The 27,413-nt window shown below is 39.0% G+C and overlaps 1 protein-coding gene across 2 annotated transcripts in view; it reads right to left on the minus strand.

The window, feature by feature from the left end:
* The window catches only part of LHFPL3 (LHFPL tetraspan subfamily member 3), a 509,453-nt gene that overhangs the window by 345,433 nt on the left and 136,607 nt on the right, over positions 1 to 27,413 (minus strand). The window lies entirely within an intron of this gene.

Raw genomic sequence — 27,413 nt, forward strand, 5'->3', positions numbered from 1 at the left:
GGTACCTCTGGGGAGAAAAAAAGATTTTGGAGGGAAATAAAAGAATACTCATTAGTGACAGAAATAAAATCAAATGGAAAGAGGTACAAGAATTGGCATAAAAGTGTCTGTCGGAGGTATTCAGTGCTAGAAGCAAATGTTAAATGGGAATCCTTCAGCTCTGCCTCAGACTTTGTAACTCAGAACTATTGCAGGCCTTGCTCCAACTTTCAGAACTTTATTTATTTTTTACACACAGGCAATGTTTTTGTTCCAGACATGAGATAATTATAAAGCACTTTCCACTAGAACAACCAAAGAGCATTATGCCCTGCCACAGAGAGAAAGTGTAAATGTAAATCGATATCGTGGATCATAAATTACTGTTTATTACCAGACAAGTAAATGGCTGCCTCTGAAAGTGGACTTGCTTGCATAGCGAAGGATTAAAAAGAATGTTTATTGTTGCAATCTAAACCTTTAAAATAAACCCCTTAGAGGTAGAAAGACAGATTTTAGTGCTTCTATTACTATGCCACTATACACTGTTAAATCAGTCCTGTTTCTCAAAGCAGCTAGTAATTTATTGCCCAAAATATGTTGCAGTTGTCATCTGTGAATTCAGAGGCACACAACTGTTAAATTTAACGAACTATGGTTAAGAAATGAACGCATAGTTATGAGCTTCCCACAAATCAAATTCTCAAATCTACACTTTCCTTTTCTTGAATTCTAAATATGTTTACAACAGGCCTGGCTCCACCCCTCATTGGCTTGTCACGCTCAATTTTACAAGGACAAGCAAACAACCAGCAGTGCTCGCTGTCTGCCAATTACAGCTGTGGCTTTGCTGGGCTCTGGGTATGCTGGAAACATAACTGCTAGGGAGAAAACCACTCCCTGGGCCATACGCTCCTCACTCGTGGCCATAAAGAACTATCTGGCCTCTAATGCAAAGTGATTTTGGCTATATTGGAGTCACTAGAAAGTAGAATCAATATCTCATCTTCTGGAAAGTCTATAGGAATTACCTTGTTTTCCTTTCTGTGGGAAGTAAAATGACTTTGATCATCCACAATTAAGGGCCCAAGTTGAAATCTCTGAGTTGCAATCATATTGATGTTTATTCTGTCCTATCATCTTTTATTTTCAAATATCTGAGAGCCTTGTCCAGACATTACACTACTTTTGATATTGTAGCAAAAGTTCCACCAAGGACCAGTTAGGCCAGGAGGAGAAAAATGCAATACAGGCCTGTTTGTGGATGAAAAGGGTTAAAGCAAGCCTCTCCATGACACAGTTTAGTCTGAGCCTTGGTACCTGCATACGCTCCTGCTATGTCCACACTCCCCTTGGAACCTGACTGTACCTGAGTCTCAGTCTCAGGCTGCCCTTGTTAGCCCAACCTATTTGATTCTGGAGTCCCATTTTGTGCTGACTCAGCCTTTTCTGGAACGGCCCTACATAGGTACTTCCTACCCCTGTTCTGACTTTCCATGCCCCTCCCTAGGTCTGGCCAGACTGCTGCCATATCCTTAATTAGCAGCCTACCAAGCTGCACCATTGTTCAACATGATTTTCTGTCTTCTGTAGAAAAAGAGGAGTGGCCATCCACAAATAGGGGATGAGAACCACCTGACTCCTTTCACTGAAGAGGATGTTATGGTCAACATTTGATGTATGTTCCCTTCTTGGAGGGGCCCTTCATCAGCTCAGATCAGGCAGGAACCATGTCTCAAATGAGAAATGGAGTTTTTATGAAGAGAGGAAATAGCATTGTACACTGTGGGAACTGCACAGCCGTGCATCCGTGCATTCGTGATCCTGAAAAGAGACTTAGTTTCTTAGGGAACAGGAAATGATTCCTGTTCTTGTGATTATAACGCTGATGATGGAACAAGGAGTAAGCAGCGAGAGATGAAGCTGGGGATACAGGGCCTGTCTGTGAGGACTTGCGTTTAAGGTGTCTGGTGCTTTGCTGTCTTCCAAGGGAAGCCATCCTACTAAGGTCTGGCCAATCAGGACATCCCTTTCTTCTGACCACAATCACTGGTTCAGAGATGGGGGGAATCTGATCCCATTAGAATCAGGAGATGAACCTTCTGTTGTGCCTTTTGGGAGGGAAGCACTGACTCCTTTCCTGCTGGGACTGTGAGCCTGGAGTTGTCAAGAGCTATTGCTGGTAGAGCCTGAGACTAAAAGACAGGCAGGAGAAGGCTTCAGTGAGAGGTGGGAAGATAGTGAGCTTCTAAGTAGACCCACTACTAGACTATTTGGTTTTGTAAATGAAAGAATTTCTTCTTCTGCTCAAGCTGGTTTGAATTGGGTTTCCTAGTTTTTATATCTAAAAGAGTCTACCTATATATGTTAGATGTCAAATTAAGGCATTTAGACTTAATTGTCTAAAAAATAAAAAGGCATGGTTTGAAGGCATAGAGTCTACATAAGCATGGCTCTTTTAATCACTATGAAAGTCATAATTGACCTTTCATAGTCCTGAAAGAGGCCTGGTGTTCTCAGGGAACACTAAATAATACCATGTGATTGGAACATTATCCCATGCTATTGCATGTGGCCTAGCCCTTAATGATATATCACCCTAGATTATTTACCACTGATTTTTATAGGCTCATCTTGTTTGCTCATCAGCTCATTGATGCTGGGGCCATCTTTCTGTATGTGCCATATAGTTTGGAGCACACAGTAGGTGTTCTTAAATTGCTTATCTACCTGGGGTAAAAGAAAAGGATGGGAAAGGGGGGGAGAAAACAATCTTACTGAAGTCTGTAAGTACGTCTCACCAAATTTACCTTCAACTTTCTTTTCAACATTGCTCATGCTCCAAGAGGAAGTTAAATAATTCTATTTACATAACTCCAAAGTCCTCTTATTCCTCTGTATGTTTCTTCCCATTATAGCAACTTACCAATTGCTTTGAAATATGTTGGAAAAGCCCCAAGTGGCGGCTGTACCCAAAAGAAAAGCACCAATCCCTTTGAAATGATCAAACCAACAAAATTCCTGATGTAAAAGCAACTTCATTTCTGTTTTCTTTGTGAAAAATGTATCATAGCATCTAAGAAGTTCTTAATTATTCACCTTCTACATGAATCCCGTGCTCTCTTGAGAGTTTAATTGGGAACAGCTATATCCAAGAGATGGAGAAGAATAGAGACCAATGTCCCCAAAGATAACCAGGCATAAATTCTGATTTATGATTTACACTGAAATAAACATAGTCCCTTTTAAAATATAATAGTATGGTTTCTGCCCTTATTACAAATTTTTGACCTCAATTCTTTATTGAGTGGGGAGGTCATGCTAAAGGGATATTCTTTAAAGAGTTTTAAAAAGATGTAAGTTTCCCTCTGTATTCAAACCTATACCTGTAGTAAAGTGGGGTGCATGGCTGTTTTGAGGCTGGGATTTCTAAAAGAGTTGTCATGGGACTAATCCCTGATCTTCCCCACAACCTACTCCTTCTCTGACACCTCTGCTGTCCAAGTTCCTCCCCTACACTTGTGTTCTTCTTGCAATTTAAACATAATGACTCATCTATTACCCAAATTGGGGGCTTTTTCTCAGTCCTCATTCTCTCTTATTTTGGTAGATTCTTAACTCTAGCTCCTACCTTCTTATTGAACCTCTCTTTCCTTTGGTCTCCAATCCAGAACATTACCCTTCAAAATTTGTCCCAAATCTGAGCACATTTCACCACCTAGGACAATCCTTCATGACCTCTGCCCAGTCATTCAGCTTCTACTTTGGCCACAAAGAAACCAAGGAGATGCCAGGAAACTTTAAAACTGGGTCTCCCCACCAGCACCTACAAAATCGTCCGATGAGTCCTCACCACATTTAGAATACAGCCCCCACTCGCTGCTGTGGGTAAGAAGGCCCCACAATACCTTATCCTCGCCTACCTATCCAATTCACCTCCTGCTCTTGTGGCCACACTGGGGGGAACATACCAGGCTGTTCTCACCTCCCACCAGGAGGTGAGAGGTTTGTGCCTCAGACCCCTGCATGGCAGGTGCTCTCACTTCCCTCTAGGGTCATTTCCTCCGTGGAATGGCCTTCTCTTACCCTTCATCTAAATAGAACCTCGTTACTCTTTTTATTAGCCTTTATTTCCCTCACCATAGTTACCACTATTTGCATTTTATTTTATTTTATTTGTATGTGTTTATTGTCTGTCTCCTCACTAGAGTGTAGGCTCCATGAGGGCAGGGATGTGGAGCGTCTTCCTCCTCAATGGAATAATGAGTTTCACTCAGTGGGGACTCCAACTGTCGAATGAGTGCTTCTCTGCCTTTGTTGATAAGAATTCCAGGTTATTAATACTAGGTCCGTAGATCTGAACTAATTTCTCAAATCTCAAATTGCTTTCTAGGGGCAGTGCCTGTGGCTCAGTGAGTAGGGCGCTGGCCCCATATACTGAGGCTGGTGGCTTCAAACCTGGCCCAGGCCAAACTGCAACCAAAAAAATGGCCGGGCGCTGTGGCAGGTACCTGTAGTCTCAGCTACTCTGGAGACTGAGGCAAGAGAATTGCCTAAGCCCAAGAGCTGGAGGTTGCTGTGAGCTGTGATGCCACAGCACTCTACCAAGGGCAATAAAGTGAGACTCTGTCTCAAAAAAAAAAAAAATTGCTTTCTAGTCTCTGCTGTCACATTTACTGATATAAATGGTTCCCAAACACCTGTTTGTAAATTGACTGCTTCAGAATCATCTGAAGAAAATTTTCAAATAATTCCTGGAATGAATCTGAAAGACTACTAAAGTCTTAGCTGCCAATGTTAACAAAAGTCTGGATAATATTTCTCAAGTATGCCAATATAATTATTCACCAGTAGTTTAAAGAAATGCCTAACTATTGTCATTAGGGGGTGTGTCACATCAATGAAGACTTTGGCTATTCTTTTTTTTTTTTTAATTAGATCATATCTGTGTATACTGATACTGTCATGGGGTACAGTGTGCTATTTTTATATACAATTTGAAATATTCTCATCAAACTGGTTAACATAGCCTTCATGTCATTTTCTTAGTTATTGTGTTAAGACATTTATATTCTTCATTTAGAAAGATTCACATGTACCCTTAAAAGATAAACCTTACTTATATAGACAAGACATAAGGCACTTAAGTAGCTAATGAATTTGTCATTTGCAACTAGAGAGCTGGGAATTCCTGTGATATCTTCACACAAATACCCATCTTTTTGGCCCACCTCTAAATTCTCATGGTCTCATTGCCATGCCACTCATGCTTGCAGAGACTTTCATAGAATCACAAATTCTAGATGAGGCTCTTATATGGATATGTTTGTTTGTTTGGCTAGTGTCTTTGTTTTGGAAAACCACTGTTTTCCCATTCAATAATCGTTTTCCTAACTTGTAAATTAGAATTTCTGGTGGTAGTCCCTACCTACAAATCTGAATTTTTAGAAGCACCTCTGGTAATTCTTTTGTACATTAAGGTATGAGAAACTCTGATCAAAGGAATGGGAATAGTGCCCACATGGGATTAATTTAAATCTAGCCTTAGATTGATATGTGGACTCTGGGAAAAAGACACTCTCTTTCTACTGGGGTTCCAAGAAGGGAAGGTGTGAATCTGGTCTCCCAGCAGTGCTCTTCCACAGTAGGTGAGTAGAGCCTCTACCTGCAGGATGAAGCCAAGGAGAGACAAGGAGAGTCAAAAGAAGATAAAGACAGAGGCATGGAGGCGATTCCCCTGCACTAGTCCCTGAGACCTGAGTCCTTGGGTCAGAAGGCTACTCCGTCTTACAGCCATCTCTGCTACGTGAGCCAATATAGTTTCATTTTGCTTTAATTAATTGACTTAGGTTTCTGTCACTGCAACTAAAGTATCTTCATTCTCCTACAGTACATTAGTACCCAAGAAAATGATAAATGCAGGAGGATCTTTGAATATTTTATCATATACGTTTATACTGGTGCTCTTGGTATTCAGACTTCCAGTGCCTGATGTCATTACAGCTGAATAAGAACATATGGGGATGGTGACATGAGTAGTTTAGAAGGGGAGGAATTGCTTCTCTTGGGATGATTTGAATCGGGTAGTTTTTGGAGCTAAACAGTGAGCAGCATATTGAGATTTAAGATGTGTGATACACATCGAGGAACTCAACTCTAGAGTGGGAAACAAACACACCCACTACTACTTTAAGGGGAACTGTTACTCCAACACAAGCTGAAGGAGCTGTTAAATCAGCACCACCTTCTCATATTTCCACAAAGATGCATGTGGTCACAGCACATTTTGTTCTCTAGGGAGCCAGCATTACAGCAGAAATACTAGGTGTACATGATTTGTTAGTGGTTGGAAGCACTGCAGAAGCCAAACCAGAAAAATGAATGAAAACCATTTTTGTGATCTGTGTGGGGAGGATTAGCCAATGCTGAAGATAAAAAAAAAACAAATAGGTTGAGATTAATGGAGGTGGGGGGGCATAGAACCTATACATTTTGAAAAAGATCTGAGAGATTATGGGTCAAATACAATTCAGCCTTAAAACATTTCCATTTTCTTGATCTTAATTCAATGTACCGTTGTAATTAGTGCTCCCAAATTAAAGTGCACTTCTTTCTTGTGAAAAAGAATGTATAAGGCTCTTAAGCAATCCCATGGGTCAGCCTATCAGGAGTCCTTGATTCAGTCTAATTCAGTTCAACAAACACTGACAAAGACTGGGTTTGTCCTGAGAATACAGATAAATACAAGGACAGCTGGATACAGGGTTTGCCCTTTGGATGCTCCAAGCTGCTGGAACATATAGCTCAGCAGGAAGATGGTCTCACTGATGTTAGTACCAGAGGGGCAAATCAGGAAGCAAACTGAATTCCTATGAGTTGCAGGCTATCAGCATCAACTTCTGGAGGTCAAGGTCTCTGGAACCCTGGGCTCCTTTACCTGTCCCTCCTTGGTGGTCTTGTTGTGAATTTGACTCCTCGTGGCAGTGCGGACCATGCCCCAGCGCCAAGGTTTTGTATTTGGTACATCATCCTGACCTTTTTTTACATTTATCTTGCCTCTTGGCCTGCTATCCTACTTGCCTTGCCCAACTCCTATTTCCATTCATATCAATTACCTCTGTGCTAGATTCTGTGACTAGCTTCCATAAATACCTATCCACAGTGTTATTTAAGTCAGCAGAAATACAATCCTACTCGAGTACAGGGCAAAGGAAGAAAGTAGTCCTGTTAAATTTGTTGTGACTGTCACATTCACTGATATAAATGGTTCCCAAACACCTATTTGTAGATTGACTGTATCAGAATCATCTGAAGAAAATTTTCAAATAATTCCTGGAATGAATCTGAAAGACTCATGTTTATTAATTCTTGGATAAGCAGTTTCTCTTTATGTCTGACTTCCCTAAAGAGGAAAGTGATGTAATTTTCTGATTTACATAATTCATACTAAAGTGTGAATGATCAAAAGGCTTAAATTTTCTTGAGGTTGCCTCATTCTAAAAGAGGAGTTATTAGTGGGTTATGTCCAAAGCTTCTTTTTTTTAGTTTGGGGGGTAGAAGTAAAGAATGGGGAACTTCCTTCTTTTACTGTCCCTTCCTCAGGGCAGAAGAATAGAGAGTCAGCAACGTGCCTGCCTGCCTGCCCTTAGCCCTCAAATAAGAAGTTTCTATGTCTAGTCTACCACAAGTACAGTCAGGCCTCTGTCTGATAGTAGTAAGTTAAGCACACAGGATGACATCATATAAACAACTGAACCACGACAGCACGGGCTCATGTAGTACCCTGCTATCTTCAGGAAGTGAACAGGATTCCCAAGCGCTCCCCTGAGCATCAGAGTGACACAGGCAGAAGAGGAGACTCAGAAGCTGCCCTATTCATCCTTGAGCAATGGCCTTGCCACCTAACAACTTAAACTGTTCTGATACTTTCCACTCGTGACTCTCGCACATCCTACAAATAGGGCACCATAGTAGTGAACTTAATCTCTAGGGTTGCAAAGGGAATAAAATAATTCTTCCCTTTCATATTACTTCTGTTTCTTATGCTAACAAACCATTTTAATTAGAATGAAACATGTTACTTCAAAGCACAATACCTTTCAATTCCAGTTATTCTAATTATAAACTATAGTTTATGTCACAACCCCAGTAAACAGATATACATATTATATACCTATTTTATATATTTTTATATATAACATATAAAATATAACTTGGATGGACTGGAGGAGGCACCCTGGGCATTTTACTTCAGGAGCAGATTCCTATGTGCCTGGGTAACGAGCTCTCCCCTAATTTGCATTTTGTGATCCTAGTTCTTTGGACAGGGGCACTGCTCTGTTATGGATGAAAGTTGTAGCATCTGATGAGTTCTTTTAGATCTTAGAGTCAATTACAGCTAGAATGTGACAACAAGTGAAATCTGGCATCAGAATTTATTTTTAGTGCCGAATATTAAAAACAAAACCAGGAGACTGTTAAAGAGTGAAACGTCTCAGAGAATTAATCTTTAATGCAGATTAATCCCCCTGGGCATTTGGAAGAAAGATGTGTTTTTAAACTGCTATTTTGAAAATGAGAAAGTTAATAATCAGAAGAGCAAATTTTTATTTGCTCTGTTTTTATGTCAACAATTAATTCCCAATTTACTTGTACCTCACATAGCGCCATCTCACAGTCTCACTTCCTAGCACACCAGCAGGCCACATCTGGGGAGAGAAGGCCGTACAAACAATGCTTCTGTTGACTATGAAAGAAGCAAGGAAAAATTAATGTGTTGTGACTTTGTGTCTGTTTCCAAGTTATCGTAGTCTTGGTTTTCTTTGAACATAGACTATCCTAACAGAAAAAGAAGGCAGTTTCAGAAGGTGATAGGTTTCTTCATAAGATTCTGAAATTGTACAATTGTGTCAGATTTTAGATATCATTAAACCTACTCCAATGGTTCTCAACTTCCACTGCATATTCAGTCACTTTGATAAAGGCCTTATACACGAATCCCACATCAAGCCAGATTAAATGTTCTCATTTAAAGAACATCCAGGTTGAGTCCCAGACACTGGTATTTTAAGTTTCCCAAGTGGGAACATCTAGGTTGAGTCCCAGACACAGGTATTTTAAGTTTCCCAAGTGGTTCTAATTTGCAGCCAAATTTGAGAACCATCCCATGTTTACAGGTATACACACTAAGTCCCAGCTCCCAAGGGCACATTAATTAGTTTTCAACAGAACCCTTCTTAGGCAATCGCTTTTATGACGTCCTTTAGGTCTGCTGAACACTCCCCAAGTTTCTACACAGAGACTGGTTGGTTCATCCAGGCAACAATTGTTTACTAAGCACATGCAATAATCATGTCAGGCTCTGGGCTTGTGGCTAGAAAACAGATGAGATTTCTGCCCTCCTAGAGTGTACGGTCTAGTGGGAGAGACAAAGGCCAATGGACTAATCTTAAAATAATTGTAAAATTCTTACTGTGATAAGTACTAGGAAGGAGAATTTTATGGCAGCGTAAAAGGTGAAGATTAAATGAGATGTAAAGGAGAAATAGAGTGTTAATTAGGCAAAAGAAGAAGAGAAGAATGGAGGAGGGGAGAAACAGACAGACAGACATCTTCTTGATCTATTCAGAGAACAGCATATGCCAAAAAGCTCCGTGGCTGGAGTGAACATGGAATATATTCCAAGAGCTAGAAGGCCAATGAGGCAGGGAAGACGTAGGAGAGCTAACAACCAAAAATCAATTTCATCTACTAATATAGCCTCTATGTAAAAACCATCACAAACTCAATGATCTTGTCAGTATGGGCACAGTGAAATGATTCACATACCCTTGACTTTGTCCCATTGCTTTCCAGTTAGAAACAAACATGAGATATGTACCCACAAAAAAGATGCAAACAAACTGTGGGTCTCCACTTGTCCTGTGGTTGCCAACCTTGGCTGTGCTTTTGAATCATGTGGAGATCTTGAAAAATGCTGATGTCCAGGAGATACCCCAGGCCAATGTAATCAGAACTCTTAGGGGTGGGATTCAGACACAGGTATTTTTTATAAACTTCCCTTGATGTACAGCCATGATTAAGAACTGCTGTTTTAGGCTGAGGATTTGATCAGGGAGACCGCTAGGAAGGAAGAGAAAAATTGCATTTGGATTTGTTACCCTCTGTCTTTAATAATTGCCTCCATGAGATGCAGGAGGACTCATGATGTAAGGACCTTCTCTTGTTCATAAACAGCTGTATTGGAATTAAAATTACAGCAGAAAAGGTTCCTAAATGAAAAGGACAACTCTGTGTTCCTGTTTCTTCCTCACATCCTCTCTTCTTGTCTCCAGGCTTTCCCTTCCGACTGGTTTGGTGGGTTTTTTTTTTTTAACTTTTTAATATCATTGTTGATTCATATGCAGTTATAAAAAAAATAATACAGAGGAGTAGTGGCATCAGCGAGATGGCTCATGAGAGATGCGTGGCACTCATCTCCTCTAAAAAATGACCAAGGCAAAGAATAAACATCTAGGATGGCCTGGAGTCCAGAAGGGAGAGTTCTGGAGTCAGCAGGGGAGTGGAGACACACCCATGGGAGAAATGCTTCAAGGCATTGGTCTGGGAAAACATTTTATGAATAAAACCTCAAAAGCACAAGCAACAAAAGCAAATGGGATTATATCAAACTAAAAAGCTTCTGCACAGCAAAGAAAACAATCAATAGAGTGAAAAGACAACCCAAAAAATAGAAGAAAATATTTGAAAGCTACTCATCAAACAAGGGATTAACATCTAGAATATACATGGAATTCAAACATATCAATAGCAAAAAAAAAAAAAAAATTAAAAATGGGTGAATGATCTGAACAGACATTTTTCAAAAGAAGACATATATGCTTAACATCACTAATCACCAGGGAAATGTAAATCAAAACCACAACAAGGTATCATCTCACCCTAGTTAGGATGGGTATTATCAAAAAGACAAAAAATAGCAAGGGCTGGCAAAGATGTGGAGAAAAGGGAACTCTTATACACTGTTGATGGTAACATAAACTAGTATGGCTATTATGGAGAAGGGTAGGATGAGACTCAAGAGTCTGCAAATAGAACTATCACATGACTCAGCAAGCTTACTACTGGGAATTTATCCAAAAAAGTGAAATGACTATATCACAGAGATATCTGCACACAAGTTGATTGCCAAGATATGTAATCATGCTTGGTGTCCAATAATAGATCAAGAATAAAGAAAATGTGGTGTCTGTGTATATATATATAAACATATACATATACACACACAATGGAATACTATTCACCCATTAAAAAGAATCAAATTCTATAATTCAGAGCAACAGAAAGTTAAATATCACATGTTCTTTGCCATTAGTTTTCAGAAGTTTAATTATATTATTTTTTAAATAAATTCACTAGTCCATGAGGCTACCTACTTCTTTTTTCTGTCTTTTTTTCCTTTCTATTTCTCAGATTGGGTAATTTTTATTGTTCTAAATTTCAGTTCCCTAATTTCTCCCCTGACCCTTTTATTTTTCTATTGTTCCCATCTACTCAATTTTTAATTTCTGTTATTATATTTTTCAGTTCAAAAATTTCCACCTGTTTTTTCTTTAGATTATATATTTGCTGAGATTTTCTACTTCTTTTCTGAGGCTTTCTATTTTTTAATTTTTAATTTATTTTTTGTTTCAAGCATATCCATTATTTCTCAATGAAATATTTCATCAAAGCTACTTCAAAGTGTTTGTCAGATAATTCTAACATCTCTATCACCTTGGTGTCGGCATCTACTGATTGTCATTTTTCCTTTGGTTTGTGATCTTTCTGGTTCTTGGTATAACAAGTAATGATTTAATTAGAAATTGGACATTTTCATATTATGTTATGAGACTCTAAATCTTATTTAAGTTTTAACTGGTTTTCTTCTGGCAAGAAAGGGAGAGATGTACTGCCTTGTTACTCCTGGGTGTAGGTAGAATGCCATGTTGCTTGCTTGGCATCTGTTGACATACATGGGATGTGGAGTCTTTGTTACTCCTTGGAGAGTGCGAGAGTTCTGGCCCCTGTGTTGCCTCCATTGACACTGTGTGTGGAAGGAGATGGCCTTATTTCTGCTGGGTGATAATGCAAGTTTTGATTCTAACTAGACATCGTCTGACACTACCCCAGTGGGGAAGGGAAGGAATGCCTCATTACTGCTGGGTAGAGATGAACTCCAAGTGGGTGGAGAGCAAGTACTCGTTATAGCACAGAGAGGTCTATATCTAGGCTTCCCTCTTGGCTATTGCTAGTACAGGGGATGTAGGGATCACAGGTTTATCTGCCTTACATAGAGTAGACTGGTTATTACCTGATTTCTTATCTTGCTAGGTTGCCCCTGTCCTGGTCCTTTGCTAGATAGAGTAAGATTATGTTGTTGTTTCTGTGTACATTGGCTTTGTGTTCCTGGCTTTTTCAGCTCCATATCTAGAAAAGCCCAAAGCACTCAATTTCATTTTGTTCATTGAGGCCTCAGTTCCCTAGTCCATCTGCCTTCTTCCTTCCATTTCAGAGGCTTATATTTATTTTGTATATAATGGCCAGGGTTTGGGGCTGTACTTGGCAGAAGGAATAGGGGAAAATGCATGTACTCCATCTCCCTGGAAGTGAAACTTGGCTGCATACTATAAATGTACAGTATCTGTACATCTTTCTCTGGAAAATAATTTTCTTAATACACCATCTTAGTAACTGTCCACATTTTTGTGGCCTCCAATGGAATACTTTGTGAATTAGTCAACTGTGTCTGTAGCTTCCCTTCTATTGAAATTTGTTTTCTCTAAATTTCCTAGATTTGTGCTATTTCTCAGATTTCTTCTGAGACTGCTTTAAAAGATCACCAGTACCCTCAACATCCTTTTATTTGAATTAAATCCAAATAACTGCTGCATTTGGAGTTGTTTGGATAAAAGTACTAAAATTCTATCTCCCTTAGTTTCCATGACCAATTTTTTAAAAATTGTTTCAGGTTAATTTAGGGTACAAAGAATTAAATTACAATGTTTGCATTTGTTAAGTAAAGTCCCTCTTATAATTGTGTCCCACCCCCAAGAGGGTACCCTAATATTGTGCCCATTAAGTGGGAGCACACCCATCCCCCTCTCTTCGTCCCTCTCCTCACTCCCTCATTTCCCCACCCCCACCTTGAATTGATTTGAGTTTTTCTATTATGTGGACATGTATTAGATCAGCTGCTAGCTTCATATCAGTATTGAGTACATTGGATTCTTGCTTCTCCCTTCTTGTGATACTTTACTAAGAAGAATGTGTTTCTACTTCTTCCAACTTAATACAAAAGATGTAAAGACTCCATCTTTTTTAAGGCTGAATAGTATTCCATGGTATACAAATACTACAGTTTATTAATCAATTCATGGGTTGGGGAGCATTTAGGTTATTTCCATATTTTGGCAATTGTAAATTGACCCATAATGAACAATCTAGTGCAAATGTACTTATGATAAAATGATTGTTTTTTCCTTCTAGGTAGATGCCTAGTGATGGGATTGCAGGATCAAATGGGAGGTCTAATTTGAGTTCTTTGAGGATTCTCCATACTTCTTTCCAAAGGGGTTAGATTAGTTTGCAGTCCCACCAACAGAGTAAAAGGGTTCCCTTGTCTCCACATCCATGCCAGCATCTGCAGCTTTAAGACTTTGTAATGTGGGCTATTCTCACTGGGGTTAGATGATATCTCAGGGTGGTTTTGATCTGCATTTCTCTGATGATCAGGGAGGATGAGCATTTTTTCAAATGTTTGTTAGCCACTCATCTATTGTCATCAGAGAAAGTTCTGTTCATATCTCTTACCCAGTGGTAGATGGGACTGTTAGTTCTTTTTTTGTTGATTAATTGGAGTTCTCTGTAGATTCTAGTTATCGACCCTTTGTCAGATTGATACCCTGCAAATATCTTTTCCCATTCTGAAGGCTGTGTTTTTGCTTTACTTGTTGTGTCCTTAGCTGTGCAGAAGCTTTTTGGCTTAATTAAATCCCATTTATTTATTTTTGTTGTTGCTTCAATTGCTGCTGAAGTCTTCATCATAAAATCTTTCCCCAGTCTGACATCATGGAGAGTTTTCCCCACACTTTCTTCTAAGATTTTTATCATTTCATGCATAATGAAATGTTTGCAAATGTTTGAGTGACAGCTATTTCACTAATCAGCTCTATGACCTTACACAAATAAGACAAGCTCTGTGACCCTCATTTTCTTCATTATAAAATGGGGATTATAATCCTGACTTATCCTTTTAGGGTAGGGTGACCAGACCTCCCGATTTTGGCTGGACAGTCCCGCTTTTCAACAATTTGTCCCGCGTCCTGCAGCGTTTTAAAAAAGTCCCGATTTTTGGAAAGAATGCACAAATGGGCTGGAGAACAAGAAGGGAATATATGGTTTTTGGCTGCCATATGGCTATTTTGCCAGAATGAGTTTTATATTATTTTTGTTAATTTTATAATGTTAAACTGTAATAAATAATTGCTGAGAAGTGATTATCGAGAACTGCTTATCAAAGTTTGCCTTGTCAGGTCCTGCCCTGCGCCGTCCCCTGCACCGCGCCCCTGCTCTGCCCCCGCTTCCCCACCCCCATGTTGTCCCGCCTTACAGATGTTAGAATCTAGTCACCCTATTTTAGGGTTACCCTGAGGTTTAAGTGAGATTATGTATATCTAATGAGCACCAACTAGTGTCAGGGATTATAGTAGGTTCTGGGTATTCAACAGTAAATATAATAGCCTCAAGGACTTGGTCATTGATTAGCGGCAGAGACAAATAAGAGAACGGATCCTAGGATAAGTGGTAGGGAATGTGATATGCACAGTAATGTCATGGGGATATTTAGGAACCTTGAGAGGTCAGGTAGGTAAGGCTTCCCAGAGGATCTGAGCTCAGCTGAGTCCTGAAGAACATGTTAAGTGTTCAGTGATGGAAGAATGTATGGGATGATGTACTCAGCGTACTCTGAGATATGGGGAGAAAAACATTTTCCTTGTAAAGTCAGTTTTCATGCTATTCCGAGTGAGTTGATTACATTCACTTTCAAAGAAATGTGTACATATTATGTGCAATCAAGTTCATTTTAGGCTTAGTCTTCTGGAAGGAAGAGATTTGTACAAGATGTCCTTTCAATATATACTTTTGGTCTACAGCTAAGACTTCTGAAAATGGAAAACAGTAACTTTTTGAAGACATTTCATTAATCCACTTGAGAGAGATTAGCTTTTATATTACCATGACATGCTTTGGTAATTGTAACAGTGACTAATCCCATTAATTACATTTATTCATGTTTGATTACTAGACTGGATTCTTCTACTATAACCATTCATTCATCACCTTGTGCTTATCTTTTTTTGATGTATAAATATATTTTTATATGTGATAACTGATTTCAATATTCCCAATGAGTTTTAATTTTTTTTCCTCTCAAACAAAACAAGTCAGTCATCCGTGTTCAGACAATTTTCCCCATGAAACTCAGCACCATCAGTGATGCTATTATGCCTTTTTCATCTGGAATTCACTGACAACTCATCATTCTTCATCTTTGCCAGCGCCAACTTTTTACCTTCGGCTTTCTCATTACCTTTAGGCATATACAGGAGAACACAAGGTTGAACTTTGTAATTATCATCATTTGCTTCTAATTTGCTCTTCAGCATTGGTGATGTGAAAGCTTTTCATTTCCATATCTCATTTGAATGTGATGGCTTTAAAAATAAATGCAGCCCAGGTAAAATGTTTTCCCCTGTTCATGATTGAATGTAATCACAGAGTTATAAGACAAAAACTCCACTGGTTATATAATTTATGTCCCATAGGATAGAAAAGCAATATACATTTCCTCTAATGCTTGTCTTTCCACATATTGATTTGGGGGGCCAGTGACACTCTGGCACAACTGTAAATGGTAAAGAGTTCTGCTTTGATGCGCTACCACCCACACATCTGCAGTTCATATACACATATATGTATAGACATAGCAGTATATATGTGTACACGTAGAGCAGTGCAACTTTGTAATTCTCAAAGGCTAGAAAAATATTATTAGGCTAATTGTTCTGCTGATGATGTTCAGGCAACAAAAAGCCTTCACAGTAGGTCTATGATGAACAAAGCATGCTGAATCAAATGTATTCCTTTTTATGATATTGTCATGCAACAAAAACAAAGAGATAGTCACCCAAATAATTTATCTTGAGTTCTAGCAAAGGTTTTAATGCCATTACATACCATGGCTCATTAACAAGGCAAAGATAAGGTGTTTTCTGCCCTACTGTTGTGTGGGGAGATTGCTGAATCAAGGACACCACCTGGAGAAGAAGGTGAGATGATGTGTATTAGATTCAGCCCTGATGCCACTGTATTGGTGTTCAATATTCATAACCCAGAATCAGGAATGCATTTATTGGATCTGCAGAGGATTCTCAATCAGGAAGAATGAGTGCCTTGATATTTTTGATAAATTTTCCTATCAAAAGAATGCAATTTAATGCCATGAAAGTAAATATATGAGAAAACATATCAGATAAAAATCTAATAGCTGACATTAAAACTTGGAGTAAAATGTAAGATGAGAATGCAACCACCAAATAGAAATCATTGCGTAATATTAACTGTTTATAAACATAAGGTAAATACACAGTTGACAATGACCAAAAAATAAAAGAAAAATAAAAATCATACCATGCTGTTCAATAGCTAATGTTTAAGGACAACTCTTTCCATTATAGTTTGCTTTATATTTTTCTCCAATTGTCTCTAGTGTAGTCACTGCATTTAAAATCCTTTATGACTTAAGAGATGAATGAAAAATAAAGATGAAAGGAATAGAAAATAGATTTATGTAGGAAGATAAGAAGAATAAGGTCTGTTTGGTCTAGAGGAAAAAAATGACTAACAGTTAACTTGATTACTATTTTCTAGTACAGGATAAATTGTATAAGTGTGCTGAGTAGTTATTTTCCATTATAAGACAATTAAAAACAAAACAAGAGCCTAATGAAAAGAAATGAGGTTACATAAATGATAAATGTTGGGTGGACTTACAAAAAAACTATTTAAACATAAAAATGATCAGACTATGAAACAGAATACTCAAGAACATTTTGGAAATCATTGCCTTGAGCAAATAAAAAGTTTTGTCTCTTATAAAATAAGCATTCATTACTCTAAAAATCAAGAAAAATATAGGAGAACAAAGAGAAAAATGTAAATGGTACCTCTAAGTTCACAAGCCAGAGGAAGTGAATTGTTTTCTGCCTTTTCTACACACACACACGCACACACACACACATGCTCATACATGCGTGCCTATATGTGCATATGTGAATTTGTTTTTACCAAAATGAGATGGCATTGTTCTATTTTCTAACCCGATCTTTCCACTTAAAATTATATATGAACATCTTTCCATAGGTTCATAGTATTCTACTACACATACTTTATAAATCTTTATTTATTTAACCAATCCTCTATTATGAGGCATTTAAGTTGTTTCTAGTTTTTCTTTTTATAAACATGTAATACGCAGTTCTATAACCAAATATTTATATTTAAATATTTAAACTTAACTTTTAGTATAAGTTTCTAGAAAAACATTTCTGGGTCAGAGTTTTGTAAAATTTTAAGGATATTAACAATACTTTCTTAATTGATTTCTAGAAAATTTGAAATTGTTGGGTTTTAATGCAGGGGCTGCCTCCCAAAATTTTGGAGTTTCAGGCAGCTGCTTGGGTCCTTGGTTCTTAGAGCACTCTTGATCAAAAAATGACCAGAAACCCCAAATTAAAACAAACACAAAAAAAAGTTTATGGAAGAAGAAAAAGATAGGTTTATAGAGTAAGAAAGTCTAGAAAGGAGGATATATTTGTCATAGACAGCAAACAAGCCTCCATAGCCAAGGCAAGTGGGCAGGGGTATATCACTTGGGTTCTTTTTTATACCACTTGGGTCAGGTCTACCTCATGGTTCAGAGGTCACCTTGGAACCAGGGTCTTTTGGAGCATATGGACCTCCTATTAGCCTCTCTGAGAGGGGTGTGGAGTGCATGGTAATCAGTCTTACAGCTGTTTTAGATCACCTTCAAGACTCTTCTACCTGTTGCTAGAGAGGTAGAGAGTCTTCTGCATCCTTTGGCAGTTGGCACACTAAATTCTGACTGGTAGATTGGTAGGGTGGACCTTCCACCCCAGGTGTGAGCAATCACCTGGGACAAAATTACAGCGAGAGGCACCAAGATGTCCTCCTTCTCCCCATTTCCTAACTTACTACTAACAAAATGACTTATGTTACCAATGACAATGTGAAAGTAAACCCTTTTCTAAGGGCTAAGATGTTACTGAGTCTTATCATTTTAAGAGTTAATGCCCTAGAAACCAGACCAACCAGAACCATCCTACAACCCAGCCAGTACAGAGGAATTGTGTAAACAATATGAAATACTGTTCATGCCCTAACAGCACTGACATTAGAAAAAATAAATGTCATTAGAAAGCCGTTCAGTTATAAGAAAAGCACTTTAGGCAAGTTACATGACTCCATGCATTTTTCCCTTCCTTACAAGGAACATATGCAAATATGCTGACAGTGTTGTGTGATGGGGGCAAGTGGAACACAGTATCCCAGACCCACCCTGGATGACAAGCACAACCTTTTGTGCTTAAATGCTTAAGCTTTAATGTGGTTGGAAAATTGGGAGCTGGAGTAGTAATAATTTATGTGGTCAGAGTCCAGAAGGCTTAGCCAACATGTGGACATGATTTCTATATTCTTTTCCTGTATATCTTTTTTACTTCAAATAAGAAGAATGTAAGGCTGGGCGCAGTGGCTCATGCCTGTAATCCTAGACCTCTGGGAGGCCAAGGTAGGGGGATTGCAGGAGCTCAGGAGTTCAAGGTTGCTGTGAGCTATGACACCATGGCACTCTACCACGGGCGACAAAGTGAGACTCTTTCTCAAAAAAAAAAAAAAAAAAAAAAAGGAAGAATGTAAAACCATTTCCCTCTAATTTGGAGGTAAGCATAATAGCTTTTAAGAACAGAAATACTAACCAGGGACTTAGTCCCTACCCTTTGGATATAAGTGGGATGTATTTCCAAATCCCAATCCATGGGACAAAAACAACCAATTTTAACTGGTTTAGGTGTTAGCAAGTAAGTTACATTTTGCACTATCATACAACATAGAAAGTAATGTGTTACACAATTACATGGTCCATGTGAATATAAAGAAGGCTGAATTAATTTTTATATCCATAAAATCTCAATGATGGTATGTGGAGGTCTGAGGATTCATGTCCATTTTCACTAAACCATTTTTCTTACAGGTATTTTTTTTTTTTTTTGAGACAGAGTCTTACTATGTCACCCTCAGTAGAGTGCCATGGTGTCATGGCTCACAGCAACCTCCAACTCTTGGGCTTAAGTGATTCTCTTGCCTCAGCCTCCCAAATAGCTAGGTATACAGGTGCTCACCACAGTGCCCTGCTATTTTTTTTTTTTTTTGCAGTTGATTAGCTGGCCCAGGCCAGGTTCGAACCCTCCACCCTCGGTGTATGTGGCTGGTGCTATAACCACTGTGCTACAGGCACTGAGCCTTTCTTACAGGTATTTTTAAGAATCTAATCTCTACTCCATTGTTCAAATGCATTTACAACAAGCAGACCACAATTTGATTACTTTGAAATTCCTTCCAGTTAATTTGATTTGCAGAAGAGTACAATTGATCTAACTTATTGTTCAGAAATCCAGTTATTATAGCCAGAAAATGGACAACTATCAACTATACACATACTATCACTAATTCAACAGGATCTAAAGATAGCTGCTAAACATATTTAGTTTTCTTTGAGGTTTTTCCTTTTCCTCTTATTTCAAATTGGAATCTATCATTTTTAGAACTCTCTTTCATTTCTCTTAACATACCCGAGCCCCTGCTGTGTCAGGTCAAGTCACCTAAAACCTCTGAATCCAGAGTAATTTATGATGATGTAAGAGAAAAATCAGGGCCAGGAAAAATCCGAACCTCCAAACCTCCAGAAGAGGCATGAACGGCCTGTCAAGTATGATTCACCATTATGTTTGGGGAATAGAGGTATGCCTTTAGTTCTATAGTTCACAACAGTAAAAATACATGTAAAAAGCACATTTAGAATGAGTTCCAAATTTTGTTAACATCTTATTTGCTCTTAACTTCAAAGCTGGAAAGGTCTGCCTTCAGTTCAAATCAGAGTAGCAATTGTACAGTGCACCAACTACACCCAAGTGACTGCGGCACTCAGTTGACTGGTTCTGAAGGCTTCATCTTACTTAATAGCTTTTAAATTAGTGGAAGGAGTGTTGTGGAAAGGAAAACAGCCTTAAAATGGTGTGTTGGTACTGGTTTATGATGCTATAAAGAGTCTGTGAAAATACACCTATGATTAGCCAGGGAATAATATTTGAAATTTAAAAGAATACACCAAGCCATGCAGCTTGTTCCTTCCTTTATTCTTTCCTTCCTCCAATCAATAAACATTTATTGAGCATTTTTCCAGGCACTGTGTTAAATTCTGAGGATATATTAATGATATAGATGCCAAGGCAAGAGGCAAATACAAAGTTCCAAGATAAAATGACGAGCATACGTGCTCACATAATTACATACACATAATTACAAACTCTCTGAGAAAATAGTTTGAGAAGGCATGTCAGGGACAATTGACAGTTGAAAAATGACAAGGTGGCATCTACCCAGAAGAAAAATGTCTTTTTACCTTAAGGACATTTGCACTAGATTGTTTATCACAGCTCAATTCACAATCACCAAGATGTGGAAACAACCTAAGTGCCCATCGACCCACGAATGGATTAACAAACTGTGGTATATGTACACCATGAAACATTATTCAACCATAAAAAAGATGGAGATTTTACATCTTTTGTATTAACCTGGAGTTGAAACATTCTTCTTAGGAAAATACCACAATAATGGGAAAGCAAGTATCCAATGTATTCAATACTATATGAAACCAATAAATGAATAAACACATGCCCACACAAGAGAAAAACTCAATTCAAGTTGGGACAAAGGGGAGGAAGAAGAGGGAAGAGGAGGAGAGAGAAGAGGGGACGAGGAAGGGGGGTTGGTGTACTCCTACTTAATGGGCACCATGTAAGGGTACATGGCACACCTCTTGGGTTCGGGACACAACTATAATAGGACTTTAAAAACAAATGCAAACATTGTAACCTAATCATTGGTATCCTCCATATTAATCTGAAATTAAAAAATAAAATAAAAATAATGACAAGGTGTTTGAAAAGTTGATAAGGGCACTCCTAGAAAAGGAACCCGGGACACATGAGGGCACAGAGAACATTTAGAGAATTGCATGGCATCACATTTGAATAGTAGGATTATTTGAGCAGAGATGTACTCAAGAATTTTAGACTATACTACTCAGCCATTAGAAAAGATGGAGACTTTACATCTTTGGTATTAACCTGGATGGAGGTAGAACACATTCTTCTTAGTAAAGCATCACAAGAATGGAGAAGCAAGAATCCAGTGTACTCAATTTTAATACAAAGGCAGTTGATGATTTAATACAAGGTGGAGGGTAGGGGAATGAGGGAGTGAGGAGAGGGGAGGAGAGAAGGAGATGGAGGGGTTATGGTGTATGGCATACCTCTTGGGGGCTGGACATAATTATAAGAGGGACTTTACCTAAAAAATGCAATCAGTATAACCTAATTCTTTGTACTCTCGATGAATCCCAAACAACAACAACAACAACCAAAAAAAAAAAAGTAAGAAAGAAAAGAATTTTAAAAAGGTAAAAAACCTGATTTGCACTTAGAAAATTCACTCAGCCTTCTCTGGGGATGGAAAGGTATGAAACTGGGGAAGACACGAGGCAGGGGATGAAAGGAGGCTATTACAATAGCCAGGCGAGAAAGGATAAAAGCCTGAAGTAGCTCAGAATGATGGGTCCAGAGGGGAAATGGGGGTAAGAGATAGCATGAAAACCGCACAGGCCTCATCCCTTGTAAACATAAAATCCTCAGTCCTGAAATTGTGGTTTAGTATCTGTCTGTCTACCTACCCACCATGTATTTCACTAGTTATCTTGTTACCTTCATACAGGTGAAATGTTATCATTTTCAGCTAGTAATACTTGGTAAAATTACAAATGAAGCTAAAAAAAATTCTTTCAATTTCGGTTTTTAAAAAAATTAATTTACTTGATCTACAAGTAATTAGATAGAATTATGAAGATATTGATAAAACTAGCAGGCTAATGAAATGGGTTCCCAGCAGCTGTCTGCCCCCCCGACCCCCAACTATCTCTGGGAAGGACAAACCTTAGATGAACAAAAAAAGGCTTATAGTTTCCTGTGGAACCTCTGAGGCTTCAAAGTCTACCCACATTCCATTTCTTCTTAGGCTGAATCAGTCTTGGGAACAGCCACCCAATCAACAGGTGATGCTTAGTCAATGTAAACACTCACCCGTCTACATATATGTACTTACCTTTACCGTTTGAGCTAATGTCAAAGAATTACACATTTACTACACTTGAAAGAATAAAAGTTGTAAAACACCATTTTAGTGTGCTGGTTCATTTTACCATTTTCTTTATTTCCAGCAGTCTTTTTCTTAGAATCAAAAGAAATGGAATCTTTTAAAGCAACTTACCATGTTATATAGTTTGGGGGTTAAATGTGATTATGACTACATTTTATTAACTTGCTTCAAAATACGGATGAGATCATTAGTTTAATGATTTAAATCTCCCAATAAAAAGAAATTAACATAAAAATTAAGCAGAATTCGTCTTGTTATTTGTCACTGGGCCTCTCTGGGGAGGGACAACACCCTGTAATTAATGATACAATGCTGGTATACCAAATTCTAACACAAAGCAGTCCCTTATTCTCCTGGAGTTCTTTCTCCAAAGGTCTGGGAGGCCCTGAAATGGGCCGATGGTAGAACTTTCTGATGTGGCATGAACAAGAACACCACTAAAGCAACCACTTTAAAGGAGAAGAGGTGGGTCATGCTTCATGGCAACCTTAATAGTTTATTCCCTAAGAGCACATACAACAAAGCTGTACACAATGTAGTTTTGGCAAAGCATTAAACCTTTTTGTTTTTAAATTTTCAAAGCACATTGACATTGATCATTTTATATAGCAAGAACTCTGGTAAGATGAATAGGGAGAATGCAATTCATTTTGCAAAGAAGAAAACAGGGGTTATGTGGATTTCCTAACATTACCCATCAAATTGGTGGCACAGTGAAGACAAGGCTCTGAGTCTCCTGACTTTTATTCCTATATACTTCTTTTCCTCATAAAGGTGGCACCATTTCCCTCAGGAACAAGATTAAGGCAATTAAGAGCCATGTACTGGGCTATCAGTTCTGGAGTAAAAGTTAATTTCAGTCAGGCTTTATTGTTATTAATTTGAGTTTGGATGAATCATTGCACCTGGAAATATACATGCCCAAACCTTAGGCCCACTGTCCTTACGGAAGAAAAGTTTTTCAACAGTCTTGAAATTGGTCTTCAAAGATGAATACATCATTCCACTTAAAAATTTACTTAAAACTTTCATTTTTAGCTTAGAATTGCTTATGGATCCATTTGTGTCCTGAGAGCTGCCATTTCTAAATGTTCTTATTATCATGAAGGGAAAATAAAGTTTTACTAAAAATTATTTCCATGTGCACAGAGAGTGAAGCATAGAGAATACAAATCAGGAATAAGATTCACTTGAGATTAAAAGTTCTCGGCCCAATTTTCTTCTTCTAGAGCAAAGACAAGATGTCTTCCATGAGGGGCAGAAATGGGTAACAAGGGAGTCTCAGCATCTGACAGTCCCACAAAGCTCATGGGGGGTTTCCAGTCATGGCAGTAGTGGTTGATTTTGTAACCATCATAACCACAGTGAGTAGAAATTGCATTTTACAGTACTGTGAGTACCCAAAACACATTCAGAGTGATTGTCTTATTTAATCCTCATAATAGCCCTGTGGAGCAGGCACTATTACTTTGTCCCAATTTAAGAGATTAGGAAACTGAGGATCAACCATAAAGCTGCCTTAAGAAAGAAACTTTGCAAAAATCATTTGAGCCCGGAGCACCTACGCCTAGCTTTGCCCAAACCCCCCAAACCCAGGGTGTTGGATCCTGGCTTCTCACAGGTCAATCCTGCCTGTCTATGAAAGATTAGGACTCTGTGACTGGGGCTCAGGGCTCTATGATCAACATAAGGCATACGGAGCTCAGCCACTCCAACCATGCCGGGTATCTGCTGCCTCCACACAGCACTGGAAGTGGGGATTAGTGAACAACACCAGGATATCAGTGCCAAAAGATTACTGACCAGGCTCCAGGCAAGTTCCCAGAGTGGGCCCTGCAGCTTGGATAGGGTGTATTAATATTTAAATTTATGTTTGTGTTCTCCTTTCCTCCTTTTTTTATTGGTGTGTACACAGATTCTGTAGGATGGTAACCATAGTAACAGCAGAACAAGAGAAATGAGATTTCACCCCCAAAATGCATATCATAGGCTGTTTACTAAAAGTGGCAGAACTGTCAGCTCTCACAGATGAAGACAAAGGCTTCTGATGGGGCTTCCAGTTGACTTTACTGTTGTTTTACCATATACTCTGTGTGTGTGTGTGTGTGTGTGTGTGTGTGTGTATCCTCACATTATGCACATGAGTTTTTTTTCTTAATCAACAATGTTCAAAAGGAAATTTTACTTTTGGGTTGAAATCTAAGAATCGTCCTTATCAGGTAAATTAGGAATGCTCTGTTCTGACACACAAGTAAACCTGGTAAGCGCTTAGAAGATGCTCTGGGAGGAATGCCTTTGTTTTTCATTTTGTCAGTTACACTTGATGACGATAATAATGGTAATCAGATAATCTACTTTTCCAATGTAGCATCTCCAGCACCTCAGCTACCCAGCAAACAGCGATAACAACCAGGCGTCTGGCCACAAATAGGCAGAGGAATGATTTCTCCTGGGAGTGTGGGGACCGGACTGGCCGGGTCTGGAATCGTGGAGTGAGTAGAAGGGACTTTGTTCTTTATGTAGGTCTTTAATTTTATATCATAAAAAGGCAGAAATGACACCTAAAAAACAATTTGGGGCTCTGGAAAGTTTTTCAGAGTTTAGACTAAAAATTTCCTAAGTTTTTCCTTCTCCCCTTTGCCTGAATACTTTTCATCCTTACCTGTGTGTCCTGCTCTTTGCTGAACCCAGGATGGGCAGTGCTTCTGGTTTACTCCACTACGTTTAGCTACAGCAGTACAGGGAATGGCTAAATTCAGAGTCTGGAACCAGCAAGGCTTTGTTTAAAATCTTGATTCTTCTATATCAGTGGTTTTCAACCTATTTTAGTCTCATGGCACACCTAAACCTATAGTTAAACTTCTGTCACACACAAATCATGTTGATTAAGAAAAGAGCAAACAAAAAAATATACTTACTGTATTTTGAACTTCATTTGAAAATAATTTAATTAATGATCTTTCAAAATTTTCCCAGAAAACTGGTTGAAAAATCACTGTTCTCTATATGCTAAGGGTGTGATATCAGATGAAACTCTGTTCTAATAAAGGTGCCATAAAAGTCCAAAGAAGGTAGTGACTGTCTGGCAGTTGGGGGGAAGGTGGTGGTAGGGAAGGGATGGGGGCCCTCTGTGAGGAAGAAACCCCACAGGAGAGACAGAAGTACAGAGGAAATGGGGTGACCAGCTGGGGAATCTAAAAATCTAAAAGAGAAAGGGGATTGACCCGGAGAAGGGTTTGGATACAGAGACTAGTGTTTTGTGTGTGAGGTGGGGTGGGGGGAGGGTAGTGGTCAGATCAGAAGTGCTGAGTTCCAGATGAGCGGGACTATAGGATCCCGTCAGGAATCCAAAACTCACTCCTGGCCTGGAGGTTGTGGGCAGCATTAGGCTGCCTAGGGGGCTGCTGCAACACCACTTGGGCCTATGTGGTGGAGGACCTGGCAGGACTATCTCAAACCAGTCCCTTTTCTGTTTCCCGAAGACCATATAACCCCCAGGGTTCTTGTGTGCATCCAAGGGACTGTGAGCAAGGTAGGGTGGGTGATGGGACTTCCTACCAGGCCCGGTGGGAGAGAGTCCAGCCAGGCTTGAATTGACTTGACTGCATGAAACATGAATGAATGAATGAATGAGCAAACAAGCAAGCATGATCCTTCTGAGGCTCATGGAGCCATTCCCACACACCACACAGTGTTAAAGGAGTTTGGGAGATAGGGAGTGCTTTTCTGGCATGGAAGGAGCAGGTAAGATTTTACTAAATGTAATGGAGGAGGGGTAGACATAAACATGTGAAAAATGAGAAGAAAGATCTCAGCAGAGAAAACACTATAAATAGAGAATGGTGTGGACACAATGGTGTGAACGGGGAACACGTGGCAGACAAGGTTTTAAGACATGTAGAATTATGTGGAGTAAGTGAATGGCTGGAAAACATAGGCTGGCACCAGAGGGCTCAGGACCTGGAATGTTGAACTGATAGACATGGATTTGACGGTAAAGGAAGCATTTTGTAAAATAATACCCATTAGTTGTTGCTTCTATTGTCAATATCATTTCATGAAAATGAGAAGCTGTTAAAGCTGTTGAGAAAAATAACATAAGCTTCACTATACTTTCTAGCAGCACTACCTAATAGAAATGTATTTAAGACCTCGTAAGGAATCTGAAATATGCTGGTCACTATACAAAAGATGGAATCAATTTTAAATACATATTACCATTTCAACATGTAATCAATGTAAGAATTACTAACGAGACATTTGAAATTATTCTTTTAGTATGAAGCATTTGAGATCTTGTGTCCATTTCAATTGGGACTAGTTACAATTCAAGTGCTCAACAGCCGCTTGTGACCATTGCTCCACACTGGATAGGTGGACAGCATTTGTCACTTTGTGGGGCAATGCAGAGAAACAGGAAGCAAAGCAGGGACATAGTCAAGAGAGGACTGTCCTAGCTCAGGAGAGAAGCGATAAGGACCTGAATTCAGATAGGGGTGGTGAGAACAAATTTAAAAAAAGACACTTGCTACATTATTGCAGAAATAAAACCAAGAGCATTTGAAAATTAGTGATGGCAGAGTCTACCCTGATCCTGTTGACTCAAGAATGGAGGCTGGAGGCCCTCAGTACAGGGACACAGCAGAAGGGGCTGACCAGGTGGGAGTGAGAGGGTGGGTTCAGTTGTGAAGATGTGTGAGCACATCCAGCTGAAAAAGTCCAGCAGGCTCTGGAGATGCAAGAGCTCTGGAGACAGAAGTTGGGCACTCAAATTTGGATTAGAAGGTCATAGCACAGAGGAGACACCAAAACTCTGACAC

This window comes from Otolemur garnettii, unplaced genomic scaffold (genome assembly GCF_000181295.1).
Source record: "Otolemur garnettii isolate 467f Iridium unplaced genomic scaffold, OtoGar3 scaffold00005, whole genome shotgun sequence".
Classification (NCBI taxonomy): Eukaryota; Metazoa; Chordata; class Mammalia; order Primates; family Galagidae; genus Otolemur; species Otolemur garnettii.